The sequence below is a fragment of the Protopterus annectens genome, chromosome 7.part0 (assembly GCF_019279795.1).
Source record: "Protopterus annectens isolate FY-2018-M chromosome 7.part0, PAN1.0, whole genome shotgun sequence".
Classification (NCBI taxonomy): domain Eukaryota; kingdom Metazoa; phylum Chordata; order Ceratodontiformes; family Protopteridae; genus Protopterus; species Protopterus annectens.
The window spans coordinates 779,171,614-779,198,052 of NC_056739.1; positions in this window are offsets into that span (position 1 = coordinate 779,171,614).

Consider the following 26,439-nt stretch of genomic DNA (forward strand, 5'->3'; position numbering starts at 1 on the left):
ATTTGACTGAAACCATAAGACTGAAATTTCAAAAGACTGAAAAGTCACTTGACAAACCCATAAGACTGAAACCCATAATACTGAATTTCAGCATACTAAAGTGTAAACTAGACCACATAAAACCAGACTAGGTGGGCAGCTACACCCCACCCCCCAATGTATGGGGCTGTGCACCCCACACCCCCGTAACTATATATACTAACTCCAGGATTGCACTACAGTGGGGAAAAGGGCATATATCTTTCACTTACCTTACAGTAATCTACATGCTGCCACTACTATGCCCTTTTCCCCACTGTAGTGCGATCCTGGAGTTAGTATATATAGTTAGGGAGGGTGTGGGGGCACATCGACCCACACTGGGAGGTGTGGGTGCGTAGCCCCCACCTAGTATGGTTCTATATGGTCCAGTTTAAAATTTAGTATGCTGAAATTAAGTATTATGGGTTTCAGTCTTTTAAAATTTCAGTCTTTTGGTATCAGTCAAATGCAATTCAGTCAAATGAGGTTTCTATCATATGATAGGGATCCCTCCTGTAACATAACTATTTGCACTTTACATTTTTAGTATAGTTTGCATCACTGTATTAAAAAGTTGCTATTCCTACTTTTTAACACTTTTTTTGTTAAATGTTTAATTCCAGCTTTTGTGCAAAATGCATACACTGTTTGGCAGGTTGAATTTTTATATAGTTGTTTCTTGTCATATCCAATTTAAGCCTATGTCACATCTTACAAAACTTTGTTTTACTGAAAGCCCTCAACAAAAAAAAAAAATACACCCCCTCAAATCCATTAATTTAATACTAAACACATTAAACTATGTACCTCTTCAAATATTGAAGTTTTATCCTCCAAATAGGAACAAGTCACAGACTTGATTTAATCTAAAAGAAGAGTTATCCATGCTAAGATGCATGGTGCAGCCTGTGCTTCTACTAAGTGATAACTGGTTTTGTCTCATCTTGACAGCTCTTCCAGCTGGGAAAAACCCTGAATGCTTTCAGAGAACATTATCTCTAACCATTTTCTCTTTTTTCCCCTAGCCAATCACTCTCCACCAGACTAACCAATTTCTCTTCATTAGATTGTCTCCATGGAGATATGAGAACCAATCAATTTCTCCCTTATCAGATTCTTTCCATGGAGACATGAGGACCAGATACAGAATTGCTACTAAGCATACATTCATTTGCTAGAAAAAGCCTCATAATATTCAATATTATTTTTCGTTTGCTTGCTTTCTCTTAAAACTGGTTACTTGGTCAATCTAAGGTCCTTAATCCAGTCATTCCCCAGTGCAAGTATGAGAAACAAGCACATTCATTTTTCCTTTACCATGCTCTTTTAACCAGGCTTTTTTTAAATATACATTGCAGTCCCTACATGTCCTAAAACTTAAGAAAAAATAGAGAAGGGAGAAAGGAAATAAACAGCAGCACCTACTTACGATCTCCATTACACTTAAATAGCTGAGAAAGCTTTTCCTTATAGCATGCAAAGAAAACCATACACCACAAAAATAGTACTATTTGGAAAAAATATTCTAACTTTATCCCCTCTCTTCCCCTCCCCAAAGCATTTTTCTGATCAATGACATGACATATACCTTAGAGTCCCCAACAAGTTCAAATTCTGAAAAAAAAAATCCAATATTTCCAGATTGTCTTCTTCTGTCATATTTCACAAATATAATTATTGTACTGTAATCCCACATTACATTACTGGTTTCATTAACCCCGTTTCCATCATTTTTATGAGGTCCATTATGATCCTCTCCATGGCTTTGCAGATAAGGCTTGTCAGGCTAATGGGCGGTAATTTCCAGGGTCGGTGGAGGCACCGCCTTTGTGAAGTGGGACCACAGTTGCAGTCGCCACTCCTGGGTGCAGTATCCAGAGGTAAGACTTTGATTAAACAGCTGTCCTAGCTGTGGGTTTAATTCCTCATTGAGTTCGTGGAGCACACAGCCGGGGACACCATCAGGTCCCATGGCTGCTGTGTTTTTTGCTTTGGAGGGAGCAGTTCTCACTTGGGCTGGAGATGTTTGGGGGCTGCAATCGTTGGTATAGATATCTCTCCTTTTGGGGAGGGGAGAAGTTTGCACTGAACCTGTCAGCCAGTATGTTGGCAATGTCTGTAGGATCAGTAATCTTCACATCATTTTGAACTAGTTCTGAGCATATCTGGGAGTTTCCTCCTAGGTGTCTAACATAGCTAAAGAAGGCCTTATGATTGTCTTTTGAGTCTTTAGCTATTTTTCTCGCGAAATTTGCTTTGGATGATTTTATGAGAGCTCTTAGATTTTACTTATAGTGATCAAGGGTGTCTTACCTTTTAAGGATTTTGCTGTATCTTGTAGTAGCTTCCTCCTTTTATTGTAGAGTTTGTTTATGGCTGGGGTCCACCAGACTGGACGCTTGCCTTTGGTACTAAGAGTCTTTGTTTTGTTTGGGATTGCCTTATCCATGCAGTCCTCCAGGTGCTGGTAGAAGGCGGCTGTAAGTGATTCAGCGGCGTCAGTACTGTTTTCCACCAGCTCGGGGCCTTAAAGGAGACCACACTAGTCTTTAGAAGTGTGAAGTCGGCTTTGAGAAGTTCTTTACTGTGGTCTTTTATTTCAGGTGGGGTGGGATGAGGACCTCCAGCGAGATTAGTTTGTGATCTGATCTCACCAGTGAGGGGTATACTTCCGGTGTTGAAGATTGTGCTCCCATGTTCGTGATGATGAGATCAAGTATGTTATCTCCTCTTGTGGGGATGGTGACTAGTTGTTCCATGGCATTTGAGTTTATGAATTCCAGGAACTTTTGGGCTAGGGTGTTTGGGCTTGAGTAGTGTTCCCAGTCTATATTAGGGTAATTGAAGTCACCCTAGTATGATGGTGTTTGGTGATACATTTATCCCCTCTAGTGTTTTCAGGAAGGCCATGTGAGGTTCCTGAGTTTGTGAGGGTGGCCTGTAACATGCTACAATTTGCAGAGCAGTCTTGCCTATGGTTAATTGCACCTGGATGGTCTCTGATGCATCGTGCGTTGCCACCAGTCTTGAGGTGTGGGTGTCCTTAATGAATATGGATACCCCCCCTCCTTTCTTGGTATTGTCCGGATTTTGGGGCGAACGCATGATATGAGGTAAAACCTGATGGCTGGGGTGCTCTCAGGAGCCTTGAACCAGGTTTCTGTCACAGCACAGACATCGATGTTCTCCATACTGAGAAGGGCCTCAGTGCGTGCATTTTGAGATTGAGACTTCTGGCATTGAGCAGCATTACCCTTAGTTTTTTTTTCCTTTTTTGTGTTCTAGGGTGGTAGGTTTAGAATTTGAGCCTTGCCTAAAAAGGCACTATGGGGTGGCAAGAGCCTTTGCCAATATCCGGAATCCCAGGGTGACAGGTGCAAGCCATCCCTTGAAGCAGCGTGGCTTGTCCAGCATGTCATCCCAGGCAGACAGATACTGGATCCCCTTTGAATGACACCAGTGTTTAAGCCAATTGTTAAAGCTGATCATCTTATCTCTGTATTGTGGCATCACTCTTGGTGAAGGTAGGATACTGCTCAAGGTCAGGGTCATACCTGCCTGGCGTACAGAGTCAGAGAGCTCCTCAATGTCCCTTTTCATGTAGTCCAAGGAGGTGCGTCTCAGGTCGTTTACACCAGCGTGGACAATGACTGAGTCATATTTGTACCTGCTGTTGAGAGACCTGAGTGCTTGCGTTATGTGGCCAGTTCTAGCGCCCGCCAGGCAACACTGTGACCTTCTCCTTACTCAGTCTGGTGGCGGGACATCAGTGTGTCTGACTATGGAGTCACCAATGACTAGTGTGTCTGGCATTGTGTTTGGCCTTAAGGGCTGTGACTGTTTGACACTCTGACTGTGAGGTCTATGTGTTGCAGGTGTTGTGTTCTGAGGTGGTGGTTGTTTGGGTGTCTGCTTTGGTGGCCTCTGCTGTTTTGGTAGATTTTTGATCAGAGCCTCGAGTATGTCTTTGTGTGTTTATGTGTATGATTTGAGGTTGTAATGGTGCTATGTGAGACTGGGTCTATAGTGTGTGTGGTAACCTTCTCCTCCTGACTGGTCTTGCCAGTCCTGTGTTGAGAGAGCTCAGCCTCCAGTTTGGCCGTATAGTTGCATCTCGCATGTATTTGTGTTTTGTGGGAGGAGGAGAGGGTTGTCTGTGTACATGAGGCAATTGTAACATTGCCTCAGTATTGAGGTTCACCAGCTGAGCAGGAGAGGACACTAGCAACTGATCCTAGACATGCTAGAAGGATAGACAAAAAACTTTAAAAAGATTCAGGGGACGTGGGTGACGAGAAATGGGGGTTACCTTTTTGGGGTACTATCTATGACAAGAGTGCCGTATCAAGGTAATAAGTACTGTAGGAGCAAGTGCTAGGTTTAACAGATAGAGAATAGTCTACTTGGAGTCAAGTGGAGATGATCTTTTTAGTTATAGGATAAGCTGATTAGATCAGTAGTATAGTTCGAGGAAGGTAGTTTTAAGGGAAAATTTGAAGAGTGGACTTTAGGTAGCCGAATAGTTTAAACCTGCCTAACCGCGCTGCCCTAGTGTGCAACAGTGGCAGCTCGGCTTAAATCAGCTTAACCTTGGCGTTTACGTTTATACCAGGGGCTGGAAAAAGATAGAAACTGGCCCAAACGACCAATAAACTACTAGTTACTGGCTGAAACCTCACAAAACTGGACAAAAGGCAGCTCAATGCTTCCCACTCCCACTGGTAAGCAAGGTAACTTCCTCTCCCCAAATAAGGCAAGGAAACAGTACACAGGAACTACAACCAAAGCCCAGGAATCAGCAACTCTGAAACTGGACTAAACTAGTAAAGCAGGAAAAACAAGAGATATTTTTTCTTTTTTTTTTTTTTTTTTCACAGAACAGGCAGAAACAGGTACAGCAAACACTTATAAATGCTATGAATCAGCTACTACAGCTTACACAGAAGAATTTGCTACAAATACAGTCAAATAGTAACAAACAAGGATTCCAAGTGCAATATTAAGTTAAATGCAGTAAAACAGCTTCAGTGTAACAGAAAGGCAGGCGAAATACAGTCGCTAGGTATTCAGATGTGGAAAGCAACAAAAATTATAATTAGTATCAAGAAAAGTCGCTATTCAGCTCAGAAGGGCAGAGTCCAGCCTCTCCTCCCACAAGAGTGCAGACCGCAATCCTTCCTAACGTAAAATAACTGGCCTGAAGCCCAAGTGCTTAAACCAGAACTAATACACTTTTAGAATAACAGACACTGAGCTCTCAATCAGCAGTTCCTAACCTAGAAGGATGTAAGCTGCCTGTCCTGCCACCACAGTGCAGGCCACAAACCTTCCTAATGTAAAACAACTGGTCTGAAGCCCAAGTGCTTAATCCAAAGACTTAGAAATGATAGCTACACTTTAATCAAGTTACTACCAGCAGTAATAAATACAACTGAATACTTTAAAAAATGCCTGGATTAGTGCTCAAGTTATACAAACAAAAGCTAGATTCAGCAGGTCTGGATCTAGTCTATGCCAAGCGAGGTGTACCAATTTCAGTAAGAAGCAGTTCAAATATGCAGGCACTATAAGCACAACCAGAAATTCCCAGCTCAGAAGGACAGAGTCCAGCCTCTCCTCCCACAAGAGTGCAGAACACGAACCCTCTTAATGTAAAATAACTGGCCTCAAGCCCAAGTGCTTAAACCAGAATTAATACACTTTTAGAATAACAGACACTGAGCCCTCAATCAGCAGTTCCCAACTTAGAAGGATGTAAGCTACCTGTTCTGCCACTACAGTGCAGACCACAAACCTTCCTAATGTAAACTGGTCTGAAGCCCAGGTGCTTAAACTAAAAAGGCTTCCATTAGTTTCACCCAGCAGTAATAAATACAATTGAGTACTTTTAAGATGACCTTAAAGAGCAAAATAAAGTAAGAAAAAACACAAATACAGTATATATTTTTTTTTTTTTTTTTTTTTTTTTTTTTTTTTGAAAGAGAGAAAGGAAAGAGAGAAAGGAGTAGCAGAAACTAAGCTGATTGGCCTTCTCAAATGCTCTCCCTGTACTGGGTAGAATGAGGTAATGGCTAGACTGGGAGGAGGGTCCCAGATCAAATTTACACTAGGGAGGCAACTGCAGCTGCAAGCCACCAACTATAAAAACACTATACCAACAGGGAGGGAGGGTGGGAAACAAACTGCAGAAGTGTTACTCCCAGCTGAAAAGCAGCAGTGAGCCTTTAAATGAAAGTTTTAAACAGCTAAAGGAGCCACTAGAAAAAGAGTTTAACTGCAACAAGTTATCATAAACAAACAACCCAACAGATGCTTAATAAGGGTGGACAATTTCAGTTAATACCTCACACACAGTGAAACTAGCTAGAAAAAATACACAGTACACAAAGTGCTATAAACAACAAAGAAATAAAGAACAAAATAAACAAAAACCAGGATACTTAATGTTATATATTGTAGCTCCAAGTTTGCTGAGTGTCCTTCCTTCGATAAGCTCACTGTAAAATGGCTGAACACTCACAACTGAGCTTCTTAGGTAACAGAAAGTTGAAACCTGAGACAGTTTTTAAGAAAGAAATCTCAAAAGAACCAATGAGGTGCTTAGTCTAAGCTGTAGTCCAGGAGACCTCAGTCAGCCAATGACCTCAAACAAGTCTCTCTCACTGAAATGCCTAATGGCTTTGGCTAAAACAAGATGTCCCTGAATTATGTACTCAGACACACAGCCTCCACAAACACTAGGCCCAAATACAAGCCTGAATATGGAAATGCTACAAATATCCACACTACTTAGAACAAACTGCAGAAGTGTTACTCCCAGCTGAAAAGCAGCAGTGAGCCTTTAAATGAAAGTTTTAAACAGCTAAAGGAGCCACTAGAAAAAGAGTTTAACTGCAACAAGTTATCATAAACAAACAACCCAACAGATGCTTAATAAGGGTGGACAATTTCCAGTTAATACCTCACACACAGTGAAACTAGCTAGAAAAATACACAGTACACAAAGTGCTATAAACAACAAAGAAATAAAGAACAAAATAAACAAAAACCAGGATACTTAATGTTATATATTGTAGCTCCAAGTTTGCTGAGTGTCCTTCCTTCGATAAGCTCACTGTAAAATGGCTGAACACTCACAACTGAGCTTCTTAGGTAACAGAAAGTTGAAACCTGAGACAGTTTTAAGAAAGAAATCTCAAAAGAACCAATGAGGTGCTTAGTCTAAGCTGTAGTCCAGGAGACCTCAGTCAGCCAATGACCTCAAACAAGTCTCTCTCACTGAAATGCCTAATGGCTTTGGCTAAAACAAGATGTCCCTGAATTATGTACTCAGACACACAGCCTCCACAAACACTAGGCCCAAATACAAGCCTGAATATGGAAATGCTACAAATATCCACACTACTTAGAACAAACTGCAGAAGTGTTACTCCCAGCTGAAAAGCAGCAGTGAGCCTTTAAATGAAAGTTTTAAACAGCTAAAGGAGCCACTAGAAAAAAAGAGTTTAACTGCAACAAGTTATCATAAACAAACAACCCAACAGATGCTTAATAAGGGTGGACAATTTCCAGTTAATACCTCACACACAGTGAAACTAGCTAGAAAAAATACACAGTACACAAGTGCTATAAACAACAAAGAAATAAAGAACAAAATAAACAAAAACCAGGATACTTAATGTTATATATTGTAGCTCCAAGTTTGCTGAGTGTCCTTCCTTCGATAAGCTCCCTTTCTTTTATTTCCATCCTATTTTAAAACTCCACCTTAATTTTATCCCAATCCGTAGCTATATTTTCAGAAGTAATTTCTAACATCTCAAATAGCTCCTGAATAATCTCCACTACCCATTCCTTAAATTCTCTCTTCGACAGATAGGTGGGAAAGTGTCTGTGTCTCATTTTTATTTTATTACCCTATGTGTTTTTATTTTAATTATTGTCGCGTGAACTGAAATAATTATTGGGTGCATATCAAACCCTTCAATTAAATGCACATGTTTCTGTGAAATGTAAATTCCGTCTAGCCTAGTCCAGTTTTTCTATCTGGGGAATAATATGTAAATTCAATCTGAACTGCTATTACTGAATTCACATCTTCCATGCCAAATATTTTCATAAATTTCTTCAAAAATCTAACCTCCTTTGTTACACCCCCCCCCCAACGCATCTTCACTGCTGCAAATCAAATTCCAGTCCCCACCTTTAAGTAATATTACTTGCTGGCAACTTATTTCTCCCAGAAGTTTCTTTAGCTCCATTACAGCAGTTTAAGCTGTGTAATCCTCCTCTCTTGCCAGTAGCCCCTTAGCACTATAACTCTGCCATTATTGTTTTTATCCTCTTCTAACACTATTAGAGCTCCTCTTGTAATTAACAGATAATGTCCCAGATATTCCGCTGAATAACCATCCTGAAAACCTTTCTTTATCATATTCACATGTTCAGTTCTTTCTGTGTGTGTCTTCTGTAGGATCCCTATCATATGATAGAAACCTCATTTGAATGAAACGCATTTGACTGAAACCATAAGACTGAAATTTCAAAAGACTGAAAAGTCACTTGACATACCCATAAGACTGAAACCCATAATACTGAATTTCGGCATACTAAAGTGTAAACTAGACCACATAAAACCAGACTAGGTGGGCAGCTAAACCCCACCCCCCAATGTATGGGGCTGTGCCCCCCACACCCCCGTAACTATATATACTAACGCCAGAATTGCACTACAGTGGGGAAAAGGGCATATATCTTTCACTTACCTTACAGTAATCTACATGCTGCCACTACTATGCCCTTTTCCCCACTGTAGTGCGATCCTGGAGTTAGTATATATAGTTAGGGAGGGTGTGGGGGCACATCGACCCACACTGGGAGGTGTGGGTACATAGCCCCCACCTAGTATGGTTCTATATGGTCCAGTTTAAAATTTAGTATGCTGAAATTAAGTATTATGGGTTTCAGTCTTTTAAAATTTCAGTCTTTTGGTGTCAGTCAAATGCAATTCAGTCAAATGAGGTTTCTATCATATGATAGGGATCCCTCCTGTAACATAACTATTTGCACTTTACATTTTTAGTATAGTTTGCATCACTGTATTAAAAAGTTACTATTCCTACTTTTTAACACTTTTTTTGTTAAATGTTTAATTCCAGCTTTTGTGCAAAATGCATACACTGTTTGGCAGGTTGAATTTTTATATAGTTGTTTCTTGTCATATCCAATTTAAGCCTATGTCACATCTTACAAAACTTTGTTTTACTGAAAGCCCTCAACAAAAAAAAAAAAATGCACCCCCACAAATCCATTAATTTAATACTAAACACATTAAACTATGTACCTCTTCAAATATTGAAGTTTTATCCTCCAAATAGGAACAAGTCACAGACTTGATTTAATCTAAAAGAAGAGTTATCCATGCTAAGATGCATGGTGCAGCCTGTGCTTCTACTAAGTGATAACTGGTTTTGTCTCATCTTGACAGCTCTTCCAGCTGGGAAAAACCCTGAATGCTTTCAGAGAACATTATCTCCTAACCATTTTCTCTTTTTTCCCCTAGCCAATCACTCTCCACCAGACTAACCAATTTCTCTTCATTAGATTGTCTCCATGGAGATATGAGAACCAATCAATTTCTCCCTTATCAGATTCTTTCCATGGAGACATGAGGACCAGATACAGAATTGCTACTAAGCATACATTCATTTGCTAGAAAAAAGCCTCATAATATTCAATATTATTTTTCGTTTGCTTGCTTTCTCTTAAAACTGGTTACTTGGTCAATCTAAGGTCCTTAATCCAGTCATTCCCCAGTGCAAGTATGAGAAACAAGCACATTCATTTTTCCTTTACCATGCTCTTTTAACCAGGCTTTTTTTAAATATACATTGCAGTCCCTACATGTCCTAAAACTTAAGAAAAAATAGAGAAGGGAGAAAGGAAATAAACAGCAGCACCTACTTACGATCTCCATTACACTTAAATAGCTGAGAAAGCTTTTCCTTATAGCATGCAAAGAAAACCATACACCACAAAAATAGTACTATTTGGAAATAAAATTCTAACTTTATCCCCTCTCTTCCCCTCCCCAAAGCATTTTTCTGATCAATGACATGACATATACCTTAGAGTCCCCAACAAGTTCAAATTCTGAAAAAAAAATCCAATATTTCCAGATTGTCTTCTTCTGTCATATTTCACAAATATAATTGTTGTACTGTAATCCCACATTACATTACTGGTTTCATTACTGTTCATCTCCCAAATCCTGTCTCTGCTTCATTTCCAACATACTCTCAATTCTTCTGGTCAACTCTATTGCTTCTTTCCTTCTCTCCAACATTTTCCATTGAGCAGTGGAAAAAGTTTCACAGGTAAAGTCTCTCTGTGGTCTTTATTACCAGAACAAGAAGCAGAATCTCCTTCAGTTTCACAGCTCACTTTTTTGGACAAACCTTTCTTTCCTCATTAGCATTTACTTCATCAAACAATGAAGTTGCCCGTCCAGGGAAGAATACCTTGAGTACAGATGCATACAGCAGTTTGAATCTCACACCTGCATCTTCACATTCCCTGAATAGTGGAATAAATTTACTCCTATTCTGCCTGGTGTACAATGAGTAATCATTCTTTACAAACACACCGTCTCCCACTTTTAGTATTTTGTCCTACTGCCATAGTTTTGTCGGGATCAACTCCTTCTGCTGGTAGGATTGCATCTTTACTATTAAAGGTTTAGGTTGCTTTCTCATAGCCAGGTTTGGAGCATACACACAATGTGCCCTTTCAACCAACTCCTGCTGTGGAATACCAGTCCAGTTGCTTATTTATGCTTTCATGAAATTAATGCATTCTGTTCCTTCCAGCTTCTTAGTATGAATGAAAATCTCAAGTTTTCCCTATGTGCTCTGTCCTCTAATTCTGTTATATTTTGAAACATCTCTTCCTGAGCAGTCTCATATTCAGACATCCTTTTCTTCATTTCAGCATCTGATTTTTGTAGCTTTATCACCTCATCTGAATATCTGTTTAAAAGTTCCTCCATTTTTTTCCAGCCTTTTGTTTTTTGTGTTGATATACTCCCATCAGTGTTTTATTTTAACCTGGTCTGTATGCAGTTGTCTTATATCTTCCTGTAGGTTACTGGAAGTCATGTCTGGAGGTTGCACTCTTTTTTACGGAATAGCTGCAGAACTTTCTCTAGTCAGTGTTTCTTTCTCACTTTTTGTAGCTGATTTTTTCCAGGTGCTCTGTATTTCTTTTTTCCTGGTATCCAGGCAGTACACTTATCAGCCAGTTACTGAAATTTACACAAACACAAAAGTCTACTGGCCTTCTCTGCTGAGTTTCTGTTTTCATGCTGAGAGAGGCAGAGTTAAGCCATTACTCTATGTACAGCCATCATGCAAAAGTCGACTTTCAGGTTACAGTTTTGATGCGAAGATCAAATCTTAAAGGCTGATCATGCAGAAGAATGGCAAAATCACACCTTTTAGACTTCAGGTCAGTTTATTTCTGCTTTAATTAGCCTATTTCAAAATTTAAAATTAAAATCACATACTTCAACTTAAGGTACCTGCAATGCTTTTGTTGAATTATTTACACAAAATGTACTGTTTATTTAACTGACAATTCTTAGACAAATTAAAACAATTACCAGATAAAATACTGAGCACTGAAACTGTATTCCTTGGAACAGTGAAACTGCAAATGCAAGCATTGGGAATACATATTAAGTCTGAGACTGTGGATTATCATGTTACAGAGTGTGTCTCCTACTCTTAGGTAAAACAATCTCAAATATGTATATAACTAGTTGAAATGCTGGCAGTATACCACACCAGGCAACATATAGCTATTTAAATGCTTTAAAAAACACAAAAGTTAAAAACGTGTTGCCACTGAATGAAAAGGAATTAAGAAATGTGTTATCAATAGAAAATTCTAACGCCTGTATTCTTTTGGATGACATTTCACTGAAGCCCGCCTGTGCCCTGCTTCCTCCTGGTAGAACACATTTGGAAAAAAATCTCCTTCTGGGCTATTTATTCTCTTGTATAGCCTGAGGGGAGGGAATTCTACTGCATCTAAAAAATCTGTATGCTCTGCTTGATCTTGAAAAACATCATGATTAACTCTGTGTTACATGACACAAAAGGGATGTTATATCCAGCTCATAGTGTAAATATATTTATGTGGATCAAAGCTGAAAAGTTGTCATTATCAATTTAAAATTACATCATACAGGAGATTGCAATTCCACAAGAGTGGTGTATCTGGCATTTTGTGACTTTTGTCACCGTTTTTATATTGGAAAAACTGAAAGGTCACTGAAAAATGCATATATGAACATGTTTATGACTTTAAAACATTTAATGATAACAATGCTCTAAATAAATACAGGATCACCTGCCCAGATCACAATTTTTTTTCTTTGTTTTGGAACAAGTTTCTCCAAACATAAGAGGGGGATCCTGGGAGCAAAGGACCGAATATCATGAGCTGATGTGGCAATAAGATTAGATGCCAATATGCCCCCTGGCTTAAATGGTATGATTTCCATCAGTAGTATAAAGATGCGTGCTTCTAAATTATAATAATCATTACAATAGTCATACACTTGATATTTTACCCATGTATTACTTTCCATTAATTGTTTTCTAGGGCAAAATGTTAATAATGTAATGCTGGAATTAATGTCTTTACAGTGTGAGCTTTTTAAGATGTTACATGTCCAAATTTATTTAATTAAACTGGCTTCTGTTTTATTTTGTAACATTCTGATGAAGTCCTGGTTTCTTAGGGATGAAAATACTTAACATTTTTCCAATTAAGTTTTTACTTTATCGCTATTTATCTTTTGAGTCATTGTTTAGCTTTGGTATGGATTTGTTGTGGTTACCCTCCAATTTTTGTTCCTTAGTTTATTTTCTCAAGGTTCTCTCTGTATTTGATATGATGTTGGCCAAATGGCCATTACACAGCATTCCATCTATTTTTTCTGTAAGATAGTATGGATGATAGTTGTGCCTGGGCTAATGCAAATAAACTACATGGTGGTTAATCTTCATTTTAATTTAAAAAAATCACTTTGTATTTCCTTGGCCCAGAACCTTAGGCTTAAACAAATGACTACACAGATGCTGGTTAATAACAGAATGGTTTCATTAGAGGTTACACAAATTTCATTTACCCCCTCAGTTAGACTATGGCACACAGGACATTTATTTACAAATAATAATAGTGAATGTGGTAATCTGATTAGAAGCATGCTTAAATATTGGAGAAACTCAAACCAATCCACTTAAGTTTTTCCTATCCAGCCCGGACCTGTGCAGGTCCACCTTCTGCAAGACATGCATTTGTTGGTACCATCAACTGTGGTACAACTGGAGCTGGCAGAATTCAGATGTCAGGCAGCTAAGGTATGGTAATTGGCTATTAAATGTAAACTTACACTGCCATAATATTAGCAGAAGTGTCATTGGCTCTGGTAACAATCTCTCTTTTACATATGAAATTTCTTTTGTATATGATTTATAAGTTTACTGACGTTGTAACAGTGCAAGTTCCACCCTTGGAAATGTGTTAAAAATAATTCACAATGATGAATATCCATGTAGTGCATGGAGCAAAGTGTTTACACTCCAATATCTGGAAAAAGACAAATCAGTTAAGTGCTACTATGGTGCGAGACCTGACCTAAACAAAAGTTAAGCACAAACTGCTTAACTTCGTTAAGCAGAAGTCTTGTGCATGGCAGCCAAATCAGCTAGTACTGACCAGCAAAGACAGCAGCAGAATACAATAGGTTTGTTTCTGCATGCTGTCCAGCTGTCCATACTGGTAATGTGTCTTTGACTTACTGTTATAAACTCAAAAATTAACAAGAAGAACAGTCTGAAGTCTGAAACTCTGATGCAAGTCATTATTTTGTGAATTCAGTCCTCAACAATTTGACAGAAAACCTCGGATTTTGTGAGGAACAGAGCAAACATAAGATGCAAAAAATCTGAACATTCTGATAAAATTTGGACAGTTGACAGTAAAGGCAAGTTGAGTGTAAACATACCAGACTGTTACACTCTGTTTCTGTCAAAACTCGCTAAGGGGTTTACGGCTTTGAAAGCTGGCAAAACACTTAGCAATTTTTTTTTCTGTAACTAGTAAGTACTAGGAGCGTGAAAAGCTCCAGGCACTGCAAAGAATTATGATCAGGTCTCCGATTATAACCTTTAATTGCGTGTTCTTGACATTGATGCCAAGACTCTCCACTCCAGCTTCACTCTTGAGATGAATTTCTTAACATCCATGTTTCGAACACATAATAAGCAGGTTATGATCGACTATCCAATATCAATTATCTATATTATACACCTTATGGCTCATTAAATGTATTCTGCATTGTTTGCTGTACAGAAGTCTCCTGTTCCTTACAATCTCCTCCGACCTTTTCTGTCTTCAGGTAACTAAGGTAATGACCTATGGTTAAGCCAAACATTTTAGTAATGTCTGCCCATGAACTGATGGGAAATGGGATCAGAAAATGACCAAGTGCATTGGAGGTGTGATAGAAAAGAAAGAGGTAATTTGAAATGTTTTGGGGAGTGTAATGAGTTAGCAGACTTTATACATTCCCTGCAGACTGCTCTATCAGAAATACTGGGTGACCAAATTGGTGTAACTAAGGAAATTATTTTTTTGAGCTATGATACAGAATCAGACTTACCTAGATATAGTAAGGGCTTACTAAATTTACTTATGGTGGCAGCCAAAAAAGCAATTACTAGAAAATGGAAATCAAAGTCTAAACCAACTGTACTAGATAAAGTGAATACAGTAACTACAATAAAAGAAATGGCAGTGGGATCTTTAGAAAAGGGTGTCAAAGTAATGTTACACATAAAAAACAATATTCTCCATAGCAACACAGATATGTTTAAATCTCCTCATTCTGCAACAGATGTTAAGATATTCAACATAATTTAATATCAGTCATGATTTAGGTTTATATGTCTGCCAAGTATGAAGATTTAATTTAATTTAGCTAGTTGACAGATTCTGACCCAGTCCATTTATATGTGACATCAACAACATTTATGTATGTGTATTTCTTTCATACTGATAACAGGTGCTCCTGTGTGTTATGCAGCTAAAGCACATGCACAGATACAAACGTCTGTATGCAGACTGTGACCCTGCTCTTTTTACCATTAGACAAACTCAGTTTTAGTAAACACGATCATCATTTATGGATGGTAACTTGTAAATGTGAAAGACATTACTCCATATGTACTTAGATAAAAGAATTTATGGCACCCTTTTGGTCAGACATTTGAGATAATTCCAGATAAGAAAAAGCATAAAGTAAAGAGTACAACCAAGCAAGCATTATTCTGGTCATCACATGATCCTCAGCCCCTCAGTATCTTTGTCTAGAGAACATGTAAACAGAAAAACTGTGTGCAAACGTGAAGCATAAAAATACCAGTAAAGTACTGCCCCCATATCCGCTTTCTGAAGAAGTCCCAAGTACTTGGGATGAAAGCACTTGACCTGGTTTATGGTTTTTATCTCTTCTGTCGGTTTGTCCAAATAAATGTGTGGTACCTGGAACAATATTTGTGAGGTGGATTTTTGCCAGTTTGCCAAAATTTGTGAGTATTTTTGCATCTTGCTTTTTTTAACTGATTTGGGCCTGTTTGCCAAGGCTAGTGGCTCCCTTCTGATCCTGGGGCTGTGTCACTACATGAGGTTGTTTGCATTATCTGGAGATCAGTTTGAGGATAACCAAGAACCCATTATTAGTGGCTCCAGCCCCTAAATACTGGCATCTGGAGAGGAGTTCAAAGTTAACTGGAAACCCATTAAGAGTGGCTCCAGCCCTTAAATGCTGGTGTCTGTGCTTCCTGATTTTCTGTTCATATCTTTAAGCTCCAGGACACTTTTGTATGGTGCATATCAATAAAAATCTTTATCTGCTGTTAGCAGTCATGTAATACTTTTAAAAATGTTGTCTTTTCAGTGTTTTCATTCATAAAAACTGAGGCATCAGCCAGTTGTTGGATGAAGCAAGATGCCTCAGGCCACCCAGATTCAATTATCAGCTCAGGTGCCTACAGAGAAGTTGGCCAGAGAGAGTGGAAATGAGTTGACCCTGCTGGCTCAGCTAGAGTCTGCCACTGGAGTGCCGACCTAGGGAGCCTACACTGCTGTGGTGGCCTCCATGGAGCAATGCAATTGGAGAGGGGTTGCTCTGTTTAGGAAGATATAAGCTGCACCACAGGATTAGCAATCTGACCCAATTTCTACCACCCGACTCCCACCACTCCTTATCCTCAACTCCCATCAGCAGCAAAAGGATGGACCAATAAGCCTTCCCAAGATGGAAAAAATGGGCAATACGGTTCTCAACTAACCTACGCTTGCCAGTCCCCTACCTGCACAGAACAAACAGTCTGATTTTATGGCAACAGTGGATCCTCTGGGCTATTTGACAAGGTCCTGTAGGGAGAAGAAAAAATAAAATGAAACATCAGAATCACAGAGTAGGGGTAACATGCATACTCAGGGTAGAAGTATCACAATAAAACTGTGTGCATCATTCACATTCAGGGTAGAAAACCATCAAAATAACACTGTATGGGCAGCATTCACAGTCAGGGTAGGAAAACATTAGGATAACAGTGTATGTGCAGCATTCACAGTCAGGGTAGGAAAACATTAGGATAACAGTGTATGTGCAGCATTCATACTCAGGGTAGGAAAACATTAGGATAACAGTGTATGTGCAGCATTCACAGTCAGGGTAGGAAAACATTAGGATAACAGTGTATGTGCAGCATTCATACTCAGGGTAGGAAAACATTAGGATAACAGTGTATGTGCAGCATTCATACTCAGGGTAGGAAAACATTAGGATAACAGTGTATGTGCAGCATTCATACTCAGGGTAGGAAAACATTAGGATAACAGTATATGTGCAGCATTCATACTCAGGGTAGGAAAACATTAGGATAACAGTGTATGTGCAGCATTCATACTCAGGGTAGGAAAACATTAGGATAACAGTGTATGTGCAGCATTCATACTCAGGGTAGGAAAACATTAGGATAACAGTATATGTGCAGCATTCATACTCAGGGTAGGAAAACATTAGGATAACAGTATATGTGCAGCATTCATACTCAGGGTAAAAAAGCTTCAGAATAAATGTACATGCAGCATTCATATTCAGGGTAGAAACATCAGGATAGCATTGCGTGCGCAGCATTCACACTCAAGATAGAAGCATCAGGATAAAACTGTGTGTGTAAACTGAAACATCAGAATCAGAGTATGGCAACTTCATGCTCAGGGTAGAAGTATCAGGATAAAACTGTGCAGCATTCATACTCAGGATAGAAAAACATCAAAACAGTGTATGTGCAGCATTCATACTCAGTGTAGAAAAACCATCAGGATTACAGTGCAGCATTCATACTCAGAGTAGAAACTTCAAAATAACCATGCAAATGCAGCACGCTCACTTGTAGTAGAAGCATTAGAATAATGTATGTACAGCACTCATACTTGGAGCAGAAGACATTGATATTACTCAAATATACATATGTGGACTTGTGCAGTTTTTAAGAAGTCACAGACAAAGAAGCATCAATCTTTCTCTTAATATACTTTACCTAAACATGCCATACCAATACTCGGAAGTCGGAGTTTTACAGAGGGGGAGACTTTTGCTCACATAATGAGACCATACAGTGTAAGCACTCACTCTCCATATCCTTGTATTACATGCTGTCCCAACTGTTGAGCAGACGGCTGCAAATGGAAAGCAGTCCTAAACATTTTATCAACATTTACATTAATGCTGTTTTTGTAAAGCAGACTATTACTAGGCTATTTCTCAATTCTTCATACAGACTGGCATATTCTATGTATTCAGAGTTAGGACTGCCATTTCGGCTTAGGCATCTTTTTAAAGGGTCTCATATTTAAAGGGTCTCATACTGACAAAGGGGAAAGTTAGTTCAAGGTCTTTGACCTGACAGCCTGTTTTCACATTGTGCACATTCAGCACATACAGGCCATCTATCTTGGGTTACTGAACAACCCCTATTATTTCTATCTTAGGTTACTGAACAACCGCTATTACTTCTAGCTTTTCCTCAGACACAAGGAGGCACACACAACAATGCTCACCACTCGCCAGCTCCCCTTCACACCACATATACTCTCTGGGTCCTGTCGGTGGTGGAACAATGGCTGACTGGTAAAACCTTGGCAACACACAGCTCTATGGTTGAGTCTTGATTGCTAGTCATGCTCTGTGTAGAGTCTGGAGTTTCTTCTAAAGTCTGTTTGCTTTATCCAGGTACTCTTTTTTTCTACCTCCCAAAAGCATGAAATCTGTCTACATAAATTGCATTTCCCCTTATAGGATCTTAGGAGGTTACCAGGCTAATGTCTCTAGAGCCTTTTTAAGCCTAGCCATTCATGCCCCATTGTTCCCAATTCTTAGCGCCCAAGGACTAGAACAGCTTTGGTATATGCCTGTGCCTTAGGGCATCTACAAGCTGCTCCTTTCCAGAGGGGACACAGGCAACAAGCCAGGGGTGAATTTACAATTTCCCATCTGTTACTCCAACTTGTGTTTGAACAGGCTTAGGGAAAATCTCTGCTTCACACGAATGGGATGTCTGTTCCAGAGAAGGGGTAATCTCGGAAACATATACCTGTCCTTCCATCATGTTTTGTTTATGTCACAGATGAGGCTTAGAGCCTTGGATTAGTTAATTCTAATGCTGTTTGTTTTGCGAATGTGTAGCATATCCACCAGGGCTGGATCGGAGAATGCCTTGTAAGGTAAGCACAGATTGCACCTCAGAAGGAATAGGAGGAAACCGAGTACAGAGAGAGAGCTTTGAGGTGTTCCTCGTACGAAATGTCACTTACACCCTGTATTCTTTTACTGAAGAACTTCTATGGCCACTCCAGCTTTTTCAAATACCTGGTCACATACATGCCGATGGGTGCTTGGTACTTCACTATTGGCCAATGAGGGCTGAGTACAGTGGGACTATGATCTCCTTAGATCTGGATGTCATGCCCTTACTCACAAGTTCTGACACACAGAGGATTTCTCACCACAGTGGACACATGGTAATCAAAGTTCAGGTTGCTGTCAACTTGAGTTCCTAAGTACCTTACCACTGGGTATACTCTTAGGGGAGTGTTATCAATATTGTAATTTGCAGGGGTGGCTGTCTTCCCAAATGGTATAATTAAGCATTTTTTGTACTGAGCTTTAGGCCATGGCTCTGGCGCCAACTCTTTGTCTGTGTCAGATCCTCCTGGAGGATGTCTACATCTCTAGGGGTTTCAATGATTGCACCCAGTTTGCAGATACCAGCAAATGCAGTCAACCAAAGTCTTTCTTTACATTTCCCTTGACTTCAGAAGTGTATATTCCAAACAAGAGAGGTCCAAATACAGAGCCCTGAGAGACACCAATAGTAATAGGCCTCTGGGTGGAGGTGGCTTCCCTAACCCTAACATCATGTGTCCTACTCATGAGCCATTTGGCTATCGGGTGACACAGGCATTTATTCCTAAATTTGTGAGTTTTTCTAAAATACCAGAGTGAGGTATTGTGTCACATAGTTTAGTCAAGTCGAGGCAGGCAGTATGCATCTTTTTGCCCTCATTCATGGCTCTAGTGACTTTCTCAAAGAAGTCCACCAGGTTTAGTAGGCATTACCTGCCCCTGATGAAACCGGACTGGGATGGGTCCAGTTTTTGAAAATTTCCTATGACTTTATCAGGTCCATGATAATTATTTCCATAGCCTTCCATACAAGACTAGTCAAACTTATGGGCTGTAGTTCCCTACTTCTGTTAATGGTCCCCCTTTGACTTGACAAATAACTGTTGCAGTCCACCATTCCCTAGGGATGAAGCCTGTGTGAAGGCTGTGGTTTAATGAGATTTCTAGTAAGTCTAACAGGTAGTGTTTCAATCTATTTAGGAGGCATTCTGGGATACTATAAGGACCCTTCAATGCAGTATTTTAGCTTTGATGACTGCAGTGAGAACCTGTTCTTTATTGAGTTGGGGGAGAAATGGTAGGGGGTACTTCCTGGGGGTAAAGGGGGGGGGTAATAAAGAGGTGAAACTGGAGCTAAATGTTTCAGCCAGCAAATTTTACATAAACTCTGGTTTGGCATAAAAGTTCCATTTACTGTTACTTCAGCACACTGTTGGATGTTCCCCTTAAGGATGCATACATAACTGAAAAATGACTTATTGGTTGTCCTTAGCCTGGCTTTGGTGGACTTATTTCATCTATTCCTCTCACACCCTCCCTTTAACCTTAACCTCCACCTCCCTCTTATCTACTGCTTCTTCTCCCACTATGCCTTTCAAAAAACAACCTTTCTCCTGTTACCTCCCCTGATAGATATTGTGTAAATTAAAATGCTTTCCCCAAAATTATACTGTGTGTACAGTGAAGGAAATGTGCAAGGCCAAACAGCGGTTTTCAAAATAATATGGCTTGCTTTGCAAGAACAGTTATTTCTTGTACATGTTCAGCTTAGATATTAATAACATATAGCTGTGGGCTTTACTGTAAAGGCATCCTGTTATAGAAAAAAAGGAAGTTGACTTTCTTGGCTTTCAGATGCAGAAATAAATAAATAAAATGCAGACAGGTCAAGTGACGCAAAGATGACGTGGAGAGTCTTTTGTGAAGTCTTCAGATACAGCGAATACCAAAAAAGGGCATGAAATAATCATGGATTTTTTCATGACACAGACAGAAACCAGAAGAACAAGTCACAAGGACATTAAAAATAACATTGGTTGAAAAGAGTATATAAACTGGATAGTATGTTTCACTTGGTTGTGATGTCTTTGACTAAGTGTGCATTAGTCTAGTCATCTCTTTAGCTATGTTATAATAGAATTGAAATAGCTCTGATAAAATTAACTGTTTGGCAAGAATTTCTTCTGAGACAAATAAAGAATAACAGATACAGTAGTATGGAGTTTGTCTGGTCACTTTTGGACATTTTCTTCACTGGCGAGCCTTGGCCAGTGGCTGTGACCATATATCTCTTACCAGCAGTTAATATTACAGAGGGATCCCTACTACTTACTACATTAGTTCAACAAACTGACAGTTCCAGTGCTTTAACAGAGAAACAGTTCCGGTTCTTCTTTGGTGGACACAGAGCACCGCCATGGAAGCTGTCCAGCATCGGATCACCTAAAATTCGTCTGTAGAGAAACACCATCTTTTTCCAGGTTGACTTCAGACTGATCACCTGCTTGTCTTCTGCATAAATTACGGTACTTTCTTCACAGTTATAACATGAATGCAAGTACAGACAGTTAACTTTACAGTGCCCACATATTGTATATATAAATTTACCTTCTGTGTCAGACATGAAATGTAAATCTCAAATGTTTGATGTTCAGACATTCGATAACAGTTGTTTGTAAATGTATAAATGCCTATAATCCACACACAAAATGTACAGCAATTCATAAAGACTTTTTTATGTGGAAGTAACTTTTCTAACTTATGTCTATCTTGTCACAGGAGTCTAGTATGTAAGTAAGATATATCATATTCTGATAAATAATCTGTTTGATTCTAGAGTTGTTAGTTCGTCACATATACAACAGTTAAATGTACCTTCTGCAGTCACCTAAATCTCATACAGTACAAGTATATGCAATTATTGTTAGTAATGTAATAGACTACATAAAATGTTATTTATAGTAAATATTGCAAATGCACAAACAAAAAAAAGTTTTAACGTAGTACAGTGTGCTATTAATATTAACCTTTTAAAGAAATGGTTTTCACAGCTTTTCAAATTTTCCTACAGACAGTAGTAAAGGACAATAATGCCATTTAGAGGAACAGATTCAGCTTAGCATTCAGACTTTACATAATGACATTTCTGGTTTATAGTAAATATTGCAAATGCACAAACAAAAAAAAGTTTTAACGTAGTACAGTGTGCTATTAATATTAACCTTTTAAAGAAATGGTTTTCACAGCTTTTCAAATTTTCCTACAGACAGTAGTAAAGGACAATAATGCCATTTAGAGGAACAGATTCAGCTTAGCATTCAGACTTTACATAATGACATTTCTGGTTTAACGTAACAATCAGATAGAGCCCAACAACATTCAATAAGGGCACAAACTACAGAGGTTAATCTGACAAGACAGTTGGAAAAAGCCCAGCAAGGTTTACATTGGGCAGGGTTCAGCAGAAATGACAGTTATTTCTCCTGCTGATATATATCAATAGTCTTGTTTATTACAGACTCTGCCTCAGTGGCAAGACAAAAAAAAATAATAATTTTGTTTCAATATGTTGACATTTAAACAATGGTTGACATACACTGTGTGGTCTATTTCAAATAATGCTTTATTTAAATGTTTTTTTTTTGCATTTACACATGCCAGTTTGTGTCAAAAGGAGATTCATCAACAGTGCTGGCAAACCCCTAAAACATGCTCCAGTACGAGAGTTATGAACCTTCATTCCCAAAATGATTTACAGGGAAAGTTTAGTATTGTCAGAATCAAAGCACATAAAAATATACAGGAAAGGCTACAGTAAATGCTTTGGCAAATGGCAAAGCAAACCAAGCAGCTAAAACAGGTGAATGTCTAGACTAATGTAACTGTTTTACAAACAGTCTAAATAACATTACAAAAAAATAAATAAATAATGTTTTGGTCAGGCAAGATGTTATGTTAAAGCAGTTCCGTCGGATGGTTAATGACATTCTGCAAAATGTACATGCAGCTTTAAAATCAGTTTCTGCCTAACAGACAGATACAGACATTAAGCCAGAGTGCTAGACAGTTTAAAAGAAGTACGCGGTATTGCAGATGCACATAGGAAATGTACACAAACAGCTTGTAGACTACGTGGTGAAAGGAAGGGGATGTAATACATGGTCTCAAGAAAAAAATAAACACAGGGGAAAAACAAGCAACTTCTGCTCCACCTGGCCACAAACAGATACACAACAAAGTTCAGAAAAACAGGTAATATGTTTTACTTGTAAGAAAATAGGCCACATTAAACAGAACTGCCCATATTACAAACAATGCTTCTTCAAAACCCAAAAATAGGGAAAGAAATCAAAATAAAAAAATACATTAAGGGACAATCGGTCACAGGAACAAACACAGAGGGATACATAAAAAATAAAGTTGTTCTTCTTCTTTCGGCTTTTCCTGGTTAGGGGTCGCCACAGCGGAACTCCGGTCCGCTAATGATTGGCAGTAGATTTTTACGGTGCCAAGGTGCCAGCTTGATGCCCAACCTTCAATGAAGGTGTGCCCATTCACGTATGTCTTTCGAACGTCACTCGACCATGGGGAGGACATGCAGACTCCACACAGAAGGCACTCCAGCCGAGAATCAAACGGGAGAACCTCTTGCTGTGAGGCAACAACGCTACCGCTGCACCACCTCGGCTACATAAAAAATAAAGTATACCCTATAAAATACCAGATCATGGCAGGCAATAGGCATTAAAGCAATAAATTAACAAAATACAGGTTATCAGTTGGCAGCAAAGTACAAGGATCTTTTAAAGCAATGAAAGACAATGTTCGTATACAAAACTCAATGTTAATTAATTAAACAAAGGGGACAGTAAAAAACAAATAAATACTTTACTAAGCCAGGACAGATTCAAAATAAACACAGACATAACCTACAGCCAAACAGATTTAAAGTAAAGTTAATACAGATACAGTAAATACATTTACAGTAGTGCAAATGGTATATACAAAACTAAACAATGCAATTAAATGTTGGATAAAGTCCACATCTACATCTGAAAATGGAATATCATTTAAGGCAGTACCTATGACAAATCCTAAATAACAAAAGGTTCTATAGTAACAAGAGATGGTCATCCCCCCATTAAAAGTACAGTATGTCTCCAAAGGCAGCATATGCATACAGCAAACAGGATCAATATTGGTAAAAATCAGTGACTGTAATGTCATATTTTCAAAACAATGTCTTACATAAAATATAATGGCAAACAGTCTTATAAACAAACTAGTACAGAAAAACATCATTAGTCAAACTGGTGTAACTGCCATCCAGGTAATAATACACAGCCGGTAGTGTATTCCACAGTGGTGGTGCTGCGGTAGCGTTGTCGCCTCACAGCAAGATGTTGTCCCGTTCGATTCTCAGCTAGACCGTCTTCTGTGGAGACATGCGTGAATGGGCGTACCTTCGTTGAAGGTTGTGCGTTACGGCCGGCAACTCAGCAACAATACATACAGGTAGTAAAGTACAGAGTCATTACAAGTAGCACTTTTCAACTAATAAAAATCCAAGCAAAAGCAGCACAGCATGTTGGTTCATAAAAATCAGTGTAACGTAACAACAATCAAACAGTGTCAGTACAGTAACAGTCTGTTAACAGTCTTACAAAAGTTTACATTTGTTTGTATAATAGCAATCTATGAACAAGACAAGGCAATCTAAAACAGTTGCAAAGAAAAAATGGGGAGAGATACTCAGATATAATAAGTCATGAGAACAGGGACATCATGATTAGATACCTGATTTCAATATATTTTGGACATGCAAAATTTGTTTGCAAAGGCATGTGAGAAGTCAAATTGTTGGGTTTTTAGCCACATTCCTTACAGAGGGAAAATTACATTATATGCACTCCCTGTAGAGGTTACACATACAGGTTTTATGTTTAAAAAATCTTAAAAAGTAGAGTTGTAAAACAATCAGCCATAAAAAGACATTTATAGTTGATGAAAATAGAAAAAGGGATACTCTCTGTTTTCATAAAAACTATGGTCATGTAAAAAAGCTTGAGTATAAAATAAAAACAGCATGGGAGTTAACACAATACTTCTTTTAAGGAAGAAATGAAATAAAAGAAATTCTGTTACATAGAGTATGCAGTTCCAATAATGAAAATTACTCACACATTACCAGAGGACAAGGTAAAAAATCACAAGGAAAAGAGGGAGGTTCATGATAAAACAAAATATGAAAAGATTTTAAAACAGCTGGACATAGGAAATGGTGTTATTTTAGGAACTGAATATTTCACTGGTATGGTGCCACTAAGGCAATATAGAAAGTTACAAAGTTGATAGCAAATGCAACTTATGGAGCTATCTCAGATATAACAGAAGAGATGTGTTATAAAACTGTCAAACAAGTAACTGTTGTTAACAATGAAGAAAGGCTATTAAGTACAAAGGATCACATTTTCCTGTAAATTTCTTTTTTTAAATATTCTTTTCCCAAAGCAATAATGAAATTATGCAATGCAAAAGAAATATGCCTGTTTCTAATACAAGATTTTGCCTTGTAAAGCAAGGGTTAACTTGACAAGATTTTGACTGCAAGGCTGACATCTTGTTTAAGGAAGCATAAAAACAGCTAAAAATAAGTAATAACGGTTATGTGTCTATGATGGGGTACTATAATTTCTGCATTAATTGCTCTTATCGTCATTATAAAATTTGTGTTAATAAAAGTATTAATCAAGTAACAGCCATTGGCAATGTAACACTCTTTAAAGAGATAGCATTGAATGCAAGGGATTCATATGTTGCAACAGACCAAGGGATTCAATGTACTAAAGATCATATTTTGTTGTAAACTGTCTTACAATTTTCATAGGTCTTAAATAAATAAAGTGGGAATTGATAGATATTGTGTAAATTAAAATGCTTTCCCCAAAATTATACTGTGTGTACAGTGAAGGAAATGTGCAAGGCCAAACAGCGGTTTTCAAAATAATATGGTGTGCTTTGCAAGAACAGTTATTTCTTGTACATGTTCAGCTTAGATATTAATAACATACAGCTGTAAGCTTTACTGTAAAGGCATCCTGTTATAGAAAAAAATAAAGTTGACTTTCTTGGCTTTCAGTTGCAGAAATAAATAAATAAAATGTAGACACGTCAAGTGACGCAAAGATGACATGGAGAGACTTTTGTGAAGTCTTCAGATACAGAGAGGACCAAAAAGGGCATGAAATAACCATGGAATTTTTCATGACACAGACAGAAACTAGAACAAGTCACAAGGAGATTAAAAATAACATTGGTTGAAAAGAGTATATAAACTGGACAGTATGTTTCACATGGTAGTAACGTCTTTGACTAAGTGTGCATTAGTCTATTCATTTGTCTAGCTGTGTTATAATAGAATTGAAATAGCTCTGATAAAATTACCTGGCAGGAATTTGTTCTGAGACAAATAAAGAATAACAGATACAGTAGTATGGAGTTTGTCTGGACACAATAAAGAATAACAGATACAGTAGTACGGAGTTTGTCTGGACACAATAAAGAATAACAGATACAGTAGTACGGAGTTTGTC